This window comes from Chinchilla lanigera, unplaced genomic scaffold (genome assembly GCF_000276665.1).
Source record: "Chinchilla lanigera isolate Chin_1 unplaced genomic scaffold, ChiLan1.0 scaffold00099, whole genome shotgun sequence".
Classification (NCBI taxonomy): domain Eukaryota; kingdom Metazoa; phylum Chordata; class Mammalia; order Rodentia; family Chinchillidae; genus Chinchilla; species Chinchilla lanigera.
The window spans coordinates 3,819,252-3,829,428 of record NW_004955500.1 but is presented as its reverse complement, the minus strand read 5'-3'; the positions used below and the strand labels follow the sequence as shown (position 1 = coordinate 3,829,428).

Sequence of the window (10,177 nt, the reverse complement as noted above, 5' to 3'; positions counted from 1 at the left end):
ACAGAGCATTGGGACCAAAGCAAGTCCAAAATCCAGCAGGGCTAACGTTATGTCCTGTAATTCCACATGCGGCATCTGAAGCAATCTGTGGCACATTGTGAGCTCCAAAGGGCTTGCTCGAGTCCACCCCTGTGGCACTTCTGGTGGTTACAGCTTCCATGGCTTCTCTCTTAGGCCCACTTTGCTCCCTCCTTGCAGTTTTCCTTAGATCATCCACAGTCCTGGCTTTTCTAAACTTCTGAGGTCTCCAGGGCACCTTTTGCTTCACACTCATAGCCTGGCGCATTGCCCTCTCAGGGGCACACTGCCTGGCCTCCCAGGCTTTCTGAAATCTGGGTGGAAGCCTCTTAAACCTCAGGACTCCTGCATTCTCCATGCGTTTAAAGCCAGGGACACATGGACGATGCCAAGGTCTGCTGCCACCTGGAGCAGTAGCCAAGTTTTTGTCTCTCTTGGCCACAGGGGTCGAGTGCCTGGATCGCTGGGCACTCTGAACCCAATTCTGAGGAGCAGATTTTCTATGCTGCCGCCATTCTGGAACCTGGGGCGGCCAACGCCTCCATTCAGGAACATGGCACTCAGCAGCTTTTTCCTCAAGGCAATGTCTTTTTCACCTTTGCAATTTTGAGGCTGCAGAGGGTGGAGACTTGCTGCTTCTTGTGATGCCCTCAGGCCATCTTTTCTATTCTCCTGTTCCTTCTCAGGAATGGAGATCTCCTCAGCTCCACCTTTGCAGTCCACAGCTTTACTTCAGCTTCCTTTCTGGCCAAACTCACAACATTTTAAATCATCCTGCTGGGCTCTTTGTTCTTGATTCTCAATATAAATCTGGCTAAAAGCTCCCAACAATAGCCAGGCCACTGCCCCAATGTCCGACTGCCTTGAAATTTCTTTTGCCAGATTAATCAGTCCGCTGCCGCCTTTAATCTCAGTCTTAGGCAAAGTCTCTGGACATGAGCAAAATGCAGACAAACTTTCTGCCAAGCCATAGCACACATCATCTGGAGTCCAACAACTAATGCAGTCCTTCTTCCCAGCAGAAACCTCCTATACCCGATCTTTACCGGCAAGATTTCTATCAGCTTTCTGGTCTTCTGAGCTCTGACCAGCATCTCCCAAACAGAACAGCCTAAGTCGTTCTAGCGCTTCTCTTTCAGGCGACAACTCCAAACCTTTCCAAACACTTCCCACAAGCCATTTCCAAAGGCTGTTGAACCACATGGTCAGATACAGTCACAGCAAGGACCCCACTCCTCTGGTACCAAAATTTGTCTTGGTTACTTGGCAGATTACAAGGCAGACTGGCACATGGCAGAGGGCTGCAGCTCATGGCGACAGAACACAGCAAAAGCAGAAAGCATACACCAGGGCGGAATGGGGGAGGAATGGCGGAGGAATGGCCTCAAGCACTCTTTTCCTCTTCCTTACATATGCAAACTGTCCACCCCAGGGCGGGTGTAGCTCTCACACCCACCAAACTCTAAAAGCCTGCCCCATGGCCGCTTGAGGCTTTTGGGGGACACACAGATTCAAACCATAACAAGGATCGCTGAAGTTCATGTGAACTCAACGTGTAGCTGTCAGGTTTGATCGCACGAGTTCCTCCGTCTACTGCTTCATGCCCGCTAGGCTGCCTATCACCTGTGAGGCCAGGATAGAATTATGCAGGGGCACTTGTTTCTCACTCCTTGGCATTTCCCTCTGTTCCCTTGATTTCTTTTTGCCTCAGATTCCCTCTGGGTGACTAGAATAGACATGTGCATCACACTGAGGTGTGACCCTCCAGCAGGATTCATAGATCCTGGCATTACGGTATCTAAACCATGAATTATTGTGAACTTTTGTATAAGGCACCCTGGTAATAATGAGAACTAATAGTTATTTGGGTTTGTGTTTGCCGTGTGCTGGATGCAGTGCTAGCTACTTTATATGCATCGTCTCCTTAAACATCTTTCACATCAGTACTTTCCCTATTTCTAGCTTTTACATGAAGAAACTGAGGCTAAAAATGTTTATAAAATACCCCAAATTTGTAATTTTTCCTATGCTTTTGAATTGTGGCTGTACAACTAATTAACAAACTTTGGCAAGTTGCTTAACTCTTAGTGCCTTCATTTCTTCTTCTATAAAATAGAAACGATAACAATAATAATGACATCATGCTTAATGGGAGGATTACATAGGTTAGTCTATAAGAAGTTTACAAAAGCGCCTGGTCTGATTTTTTTAAAAAAATCATTAACTGCTGTTTGGAAAACATGCTTGATGCTGTGGATGATACAAATATAAATAGGAGATTTGCCTTCTTATTTATAATCCATGAAGGGAGATAGAAATATATTCATTTATCATTCAATTAAAACTCCAGACAAAATGAATTGATTATCAGAGCTAGGAGAAATGTGCTACGATCATTTGCTTGCATAAACTTATAAAAAATAGCTGTGAACTCAGGGTTGAAAGAGTATGATATGGTGAATAAATATTGGCTGGGTGTTAAGAAGTGAGGGTATATAAATAGATCTATTACTTGCTAGCTGAGAAACTTAACCAGTTGCTAAACTCTTCTGAGACTGCTTGGTAAAATGGAGCAACTGCACCCACCTGTAAAGGTATTAGAAGGATGAAAAATATTAGGCCCTTAAAGTGCCTACACCAAGGGCTGTAAGATAATATATGGTTAACCAGATTGCATCGAATTCTGTTACTGAACTATAGAAGGGATTATTGTACCCAAGAAGCAAGTTGGAATTGTGAAAAAGAAAACATTTCTTTCCAAATCTTTTCCATTTGTTGCTTCACCCACCACAAATGTGTTAAAAACATGGACATTTAGGAACCTTCTCACAAACAGTCCATTGAAGGGGCCTTTGTTTCAAAGGAGTTCAAATCCAGACCCCAGTCTCCGTCTCCAGCTCTTTATGCAAGTTGAAGGTGCCGTATTTTCTGAATTCAGTGTTGCTGTTTCGCATTGCACTTGCTGTCTCCTGTCCGTTCTGCAAACAGCAACAGAGCAGTGGTTTAAAGAAGAGACTGGCCCATGCTGTCCTTGTGTTTCTTTGCCATTTATAATAAACCTTTACAGACCTATGAGGTGTCCCACCTCGCCTTCCTTATTTCACTCCACCCTCTTTTGCTTCTTAGAGTTCATCTCCGTGGCTACTTCTCTCCTGTATTCTTTCTATTCTTTCTCAGGGATTTCCCATATTTTCTTTCTTTTACTTGGAGCACTATTCTCCTTTTGCACAGTAGGCTCTTTGCCATCCTTTGTTTTAACTTAGGTATTACCTTCCTTGTCCACTTTACCTAAATAACCTTTGTCCATATGCTTTTCGATCATTTCACCTACTGTGTGCTTGCTTCAAAAGCTAACGCACAGATCCTTCCTTGTGGACTTTTTACTGCTTCCCTTCCTTTCCCTAGCTCCTCTGTGCTCCACAAGGGCGCAGATAATGTCTGTTGTTTCTGTTTTATTCATCTCTGGACACTCAGAATCGTCCTGAGAGGTGTTTGAAGCCTGAGCCTCTGCAAGTGTTTGGGTCCATTCATTCACTCAAAGCAGCTCTCAAGCTCAGGAAAGCACATCACTGCCGTGCTTTAAAGAACAAAAGATGTCTTGGGCAGTGTGTCGTATTTATTGGGTGTGCATACACACACTTCGCTTTTTCTGGTATAGGATTTGCATGTTATTACATTAGTTCCTTCTGAATTCATTTTACAAATAAAAAAAATTATTGGTTTTATTGGTTTACAAATTATTCTCCACCAAAATTTGGGAAGTGAAGACTTCCTCTGGTGTCATGTCCGGTTGTGGTACTTGCCTTATTGTACTTGAGAAGTTTGGGGGACCTTTGCAACGCTGTAGGTGGCTGCTGAGACTCTCTTTCATTTCTGAGTCGTATTGCCTGAAATTTATCTCCACTGTGTTACACAAAATTAAACTCAGATACTTGCCACACAGGGAGCTCGTCTCTGTCAGATCTGCTAGCTCCTGGCTCATGTTTGTTGCTCTTTATAAAACAAAGTCAGCTTTATCTGTGTTTATTTTCTGTTTGTTGCTGTATAATGACTCAAATGTGCTATTCCCAGATTGTCTCAGTAGAATGGAATGAGGTTGTTAGGCCTGCTCATAGTCTACCCAGAGTCGAATCTTCTTTAATAAGAAGAGTGAAACGCAACTCTGAGGCACTTTCACGGAAAATATCTTCTAGTACTACTCCTTTCTGCTTTACCTTGTCCTTTCCGATACCGCCCTGGTTAGTTTCCCTAGTGAACTGGTTGATACTGCACCAAGTAGAGACCGTTACTTATGCTGCTGATCCCCTGTAAGGTCTTTTGTGTTTTTAAACATACTGATAAGGTTTTCTTAAAATTTTTCAAAATTTCTGTATGGTGTGCACAGTAGGACCATTCCAGCCAAGAGAATTTGAATAATACTTATCAATAGAAATTCTACTAAAATTTAGGGCAAATAAAAATGTGTATTTTTAAAAGTCAGTCACTGGTTAATATAATTATGACAAATTTACATGAATTTTATTCTTTCAATTTACTACATGTTTGATATATGTGTAATTTTTCTCGTACAAATATATAAGAGTTTCACCCAGTTCAATAAATACAGGGAAGCCCAAAGAAAATTAAAGTCCCCTAGTATTTGATCTCCTAGAGATATAGCCATTAATATCTTAGAAATTCTTTTAATCTCTTATCTATGCATGCAATGCCTGTGTACCTTTATTGTTTAAGTTGGAATCACATTATCATATGGTTAATTTTGTTTTGCTTTGTTTTTTGGGGGTCACTGGGGATCGAACTCAGGACCTTGCACTTGCCAGGCGGGTGCTGCACCACTGAGCTATATCCTGGACCCCTATTATACTGTTTTCTATTCTTATTGAAGTGATCAGTTTAGTATCCATATTGTCTTACATTGGTGAATATTTCACAGTGTAATTAATTGCGGCATTGTAACTTTCTATAAAATAAGCTGGAATTTATTTATCCAGTTATATGTGGTAGAAAAGTTAAATCCTTTCCAAAATTTTACTCTTCCAGATAGTACATGGTACAGGGATTTTTGTAATCCTCTCAAATAATTTATCATGCAATTCTATAAGAAGAATTATTGGTGCCAAATTGTACAAACTTTAATACTTCAAATTAATATTATCAAATTTTCCTCTGAAAGTTTTTGCCCATTTACACATTCATCAGAATGGTATGAAAAGGCTGATTCTCTGAACTCTTATAATCACTGGAATTCTTTTCCTTTTATCTGTGAATTTCCAATGTCTTTTCAAAAGAACTGTGGTAAGAATACAACTTAAGATCTGTCCTCTTAACAGAGGTATTTATGTCCACAATACCACATGTAGTGACAGATATCTAGAACTTCTTCTTCTTGTACAACTGAAACTTCATACCTGTGGAATGGGAACTTGCCATTTCCCCTCCCCCAGCCCCTGGCTACCACCATTCCACTTTGTCTCCACGAGTTTGACCCTTTTACATACATGACTGAAGTGGAATCTGTGAAAACTGTTTTATCATATGTGTGCTCCCGTTTTCGTTCCCTTTTGTGAAATGCTTACTCATGTCCTTTGATCTTTTTATCTATTCTGCTCCTGATGTTTTTCTTTTGATTTTTGATAAATTTTTTATGTATATTTGTAAAGTATTTTGCGGTTGGACAGAGAATTATCCAGTGAAAGTCATAGTGGAACTCTTGCTTATGTGATAGACCAGCAACCTGTTGTACTTGCCTGCCCACCTCCTTGGCAATTTCATAACTGTGTTGTGGAAAGTGCAGCAAACACCGTTTTGCTGAATTGTCTCTGGCGTCACAAAAACCTGTGAATTAGGAAAGAAAGGCAGTGTCATCCCTACCTCACACAGAAGCGTACCTCCAGAAACTAATAAACACACGAGGCCTCGTAATTTTAAACGCCAGGTCATGACTAGGTTTTCAGATGCCAGAATTTGGTCTCTCTTGGCTCTGTCGCCCTGCTCACAGGTTCTTTTCTTCAGTATCATTTTCCTCTATTTTTCAGGCAGCGCATCAGGAAAAACAGAGATGCTTTTAGCAACACTGGGCATTCCCGGGATGCCTTGCAAAGAGTCACTCATTTCATCATGTTGTCTAAAACTATTTTTGACATGAGTGAAAATTTGATTGAATTTCATAATTAATATTATTGCTCCTGAAAATACAAGGTCTTAACAAATAAGCTGAGGAAAATGAAATATTTTCAGCAGGGAAGAAAGATCTCCTTTACATCGCTGCTAGTTCATTGTTTGGGTATGTTATGTACGTACCACTATTAAAATATATATTTGAATAGTAGTGGCTTTAATACTATCATCTTATATGAAAAATAAGCCAGTGGTAACCTCTGAAGGAGAAAATGTGCAACAGCCTGCATGAAGGTACACAGAATGCTCCTTCTCAGCTAATTTGATTCTAAGAGAATGTAGTTGTAAGAGTGCGGCTAAGGTCTGGGATCTCGGGAACAGGTTTTTCTTTTTTCTTCCTTCATAAAGTAAAACACGTTTTCCCCCAGCCCTATTGCTCTTCAGCAGTGAGCAAGAGTACTATTTCACTTCCACAGTTTTAACACCCTCAGGTCTATGTTGTCGCCCCCATCATGTTAGATTTCACATATGTTTGAAAACTGAAAGAAAGATTCTGAAACTTCAGTGTTTCTGAATAGGAAAACGTCCATGTTATTGTTATGTTTTATTGATGATTTATAATATGTCATACCACATTTGCCTATCTTGTTCCTCAGCTATGTAAATATGAATAATATATTAACTATATTATAAAAAATTCTAGATCATTCAGTCTAATATGCTTGTTGCTATGCAACCACATTCCCAAAATAGCAACTGAAGCAGTGCCATGTCAGTGTAAGATATCTCAACAATGTAGGACATAGAAACTGATTGCACATGTACTGATATTACATTTTTTGAGTTGTTAATATGGGTGTTTGTCAAAGCAAGAGGAAAAAAGTGAATACTTAATTTAAACCTTTTAGAGATTCAGGGAGACACATTACTTACTTGTAGAGGTAGATCAGGGTTCAAATCTCAGTTCTGTCACTTAGTTGCTGAGCCACAAAGGATAAAATACTTATCCCATGAGGTTTAGTTTCATCATCATTATTACAGCTGGGATACCAGCATCTACCTTGTGGGACTGTTGTGAAGACTTAGAGACTCAGTTAAAAGTGTTTGACAGAGATCCTGGTGCACAGTAAATGCTGAATAAATTTAAATCTTGATGGCCATGATGCTAGTGATAGCATCTGATGGTCTTGGAACCCACTTAGCAACCGTTTGAGGCAGGTACCCTGAAGAGTGGAGCAAGTGGGACTGTGTGGAAGAGTCACAGTGGTGCTGTGTCATCCCCAAACTCCCAGGGTTCTCGGATGAAGCTGGGGGACAGTGGAGGAGAGCTGTTAATCCTCTACAACTGAACATATGGGATATCTGCAAAATATCCCTTAGATCTGCCAACTTTTTAATCATGTGCTCTCTCACTCTCCCAACAAGATCTGGCTTTTCTTCTTAAGATTTGTGTTGGAGTTTGTCTGTGCATTTTTCCTAATCAGGCCTTCTCTCTTCATGTTGTGTGTTGTATTTCCATTAACCGCACAGCATTCCAGAGCTAATCATCACAGAACATGATAATACGTGGAAGGATTATATATAAACTGTGTACATCTTTAAATTCTCATGGGTCATTTAGCTTTTATAGGTCATTTACCTATACTACAAAAATGATAATGGGGAGACAACATGGCTGAACAGAGGAGGAGCCTTGTTCAAAACTACTCAGAGTTCTGAAGTAATTCAACTAAAACACAGGCAATTGGAAGAAAGGAGAGGGACATACACCCTGAAACTAAAACCAGTCTGACATAAGAGATTAATAGATCAAGCAAAACATAGACAAGGAACTTAGTAAAGTGGTCATCCAGCCCACCCAGCTGCTGATGGGTCACTGGATCAGGACGACTGTCAGCCATACATGGAATCTTAAAAGAAGAGCAAAAAAAAAAAGGATATACTAAAATAGTGTGGCTAAATCAAACCATACAGAATAGACTTGGGATATAAGGTTTCCTACCTCTTCTGCCTTCCTCCAAACGCAAGATGCTACAGTCCAGCAGTAAATTCTGCAGACATGAACTTCTCCCTGCCTGACGATCGACCAGTTTTCCTTTTTCTGTTTTTATTTTCTTTTCATTTTCTTTTTTCATTTCTTCCCTTTCCTTTTGTACACCAGAGCACTAATTGGAACCTCAGGAACAAGATTAAAGACTACAGAGTTACTTAGTAATTGGAACAGCTAACCCCTGCCCTATGACCTGTGGTTACAGGGGCTCAGGGAATTAAACAACTTTGCACTTCAGGACTGTGCAGCCCAGGGCTGTCCCCATACTGCCTGGGGTGGAAGCAGAAAGGCACCCCACAGCACACCCCGTCTCACCTGAGGAATTTACACACTACAGCAGAGGCAGGTGATGGTGGCATCAGAACTGGTAAAGCAATGAATGGGAAGTTAGCACCCCACCTTAACAAAGGAGTAAGAATTGGGACCAAGAAGCCTTGGACTGCAACAGCAGGAGCAGAGGATCAGACCATATCACAGCATCCTACCCCACCCTGCAAAAAATGAACTGAGAGGGCAGAGACTTGCCAGTGAAAGAGGAACATAGAAGGCTGAGCAAGACCCAGGAGGAGCCGGGGGGCAGGGCACGGGGCTGGGAGCAGCACCCTGTCTCTGTCTGAAAACAGCACAGCAGCTGGGAGAGAGACACCTTCATGAGAAGCAGGGTAAGGAGTGGGAGGCCGCTAAGGGACATACAGAAAGTACTGAGGACTCTGGCCCCAGACCCCACATCTGGAGGCTAAGATGAGCCTCAAATCAAGCACAAACTCTACTGCAGGCTTGGCAGTGTTGTCCAGTAGTTTGGGACTCTCAGTAGATACCAGAGGAATTTTGTTGTTTTCTTTCCTATTTGTTTTCTTTCTTTCTTTTTTTTACTGGTTTGTTTCCCTTTCCTTTCTCTTGTTTTGTCTTTGACCTATATTTTTGTTCTAATTTATTCCTTTTCTTTCCTCCTTTCCTCAATTTACCTCTCAAGACTTAATCATATTTCCTATGAGTAAATAGTCTCTCTAATTTTTCTCATCAACTTCAGTAATCCCTTGCTTACTCCTTCGTTCTTTCTCCTCAGCCCTCTTCTCAGGCTTCCTAAAGCTTGTGTGATCACCCTTCATCCTCCCGCCTGGCTTCTACTTTTCTCTTCAGTTATCTTTGTTCTATCTACTGTCCTTCTTAAATTTCCCCACCACAAGGTAAAACCACTCTACCAAGGGGAAACACTGTGCGTACAAGCTCCAATTTAAGATTGGTTCTGTCATATAACCGTAGACTTTGCTCCTGTGGTTAAAGGTAAAAAATTAGCAGTTACCACAGTTTGTCAGTTTCTAACTAGTGCTTGATGCTATCTTTATTGCTAATTATGCTACTTTAGCTAAGATGTCACATCTTTTTTAATCAGTTGTTCTCATTTCTGTAACAATATTGGGAGGTTCTGGGGTAATAACCTTGTCACACCACAGCACCAAAGCACTGGGGACTGAACCAAACAGATACCAACATGTCACTGTTAATTAATTGGAAGTGTAGGATCTTGGCACAGACACAAACCAAAAACCTTCTACCCACAGAAGACATCCTTGGGGAATAAACCTTGCCTAGAGAGGCCTTGACACTAGTGGTAAAGATATCTGCTACCAAAACTTACAAAGGTTAACACAGAAAAAAAACTTTTGAAATAGAAAATGATAATGTGAAGAAGCAAAATGCAATCACAGACTTTCAGCCCACCCAGAACAAGTCCAGGAGACAATAAGATACAGGAAAATGGAAGACCTGAAAGTTCTGAAATGATAGCAGGTGAAGTAAAGAAAAAAATCCATGGGGCGATAAGGAAAGTCAGATCGGAAATAGTCTCTCAGGTAAAAAAAGAAGTGTCAACATTCATAAAGGAATTGCTCAGCAAAGCTAGAGTACAGATAGATTTAAAAAAAGATGATGATAGGAAAAGGATGGAAACCATGAATGATCAGCATAGGAAAGGAACAGAATGCATGAAAT

General features: G+C 40.9%; 1 protein-coding gene across 1 annotated transcript in view; it reads left to right on the top strand.

Annotated features, from left to right (window-relative positions):
* The window catches only part of Nell2 (neural EGFL like 2), a gene marked incomplete at its 5' end in the record, with an annotated part of 379,873 nt that overhangs the window by 220,337 nt on the left and 149,359 nt on the right, over window positions 1–10,177 (top strand).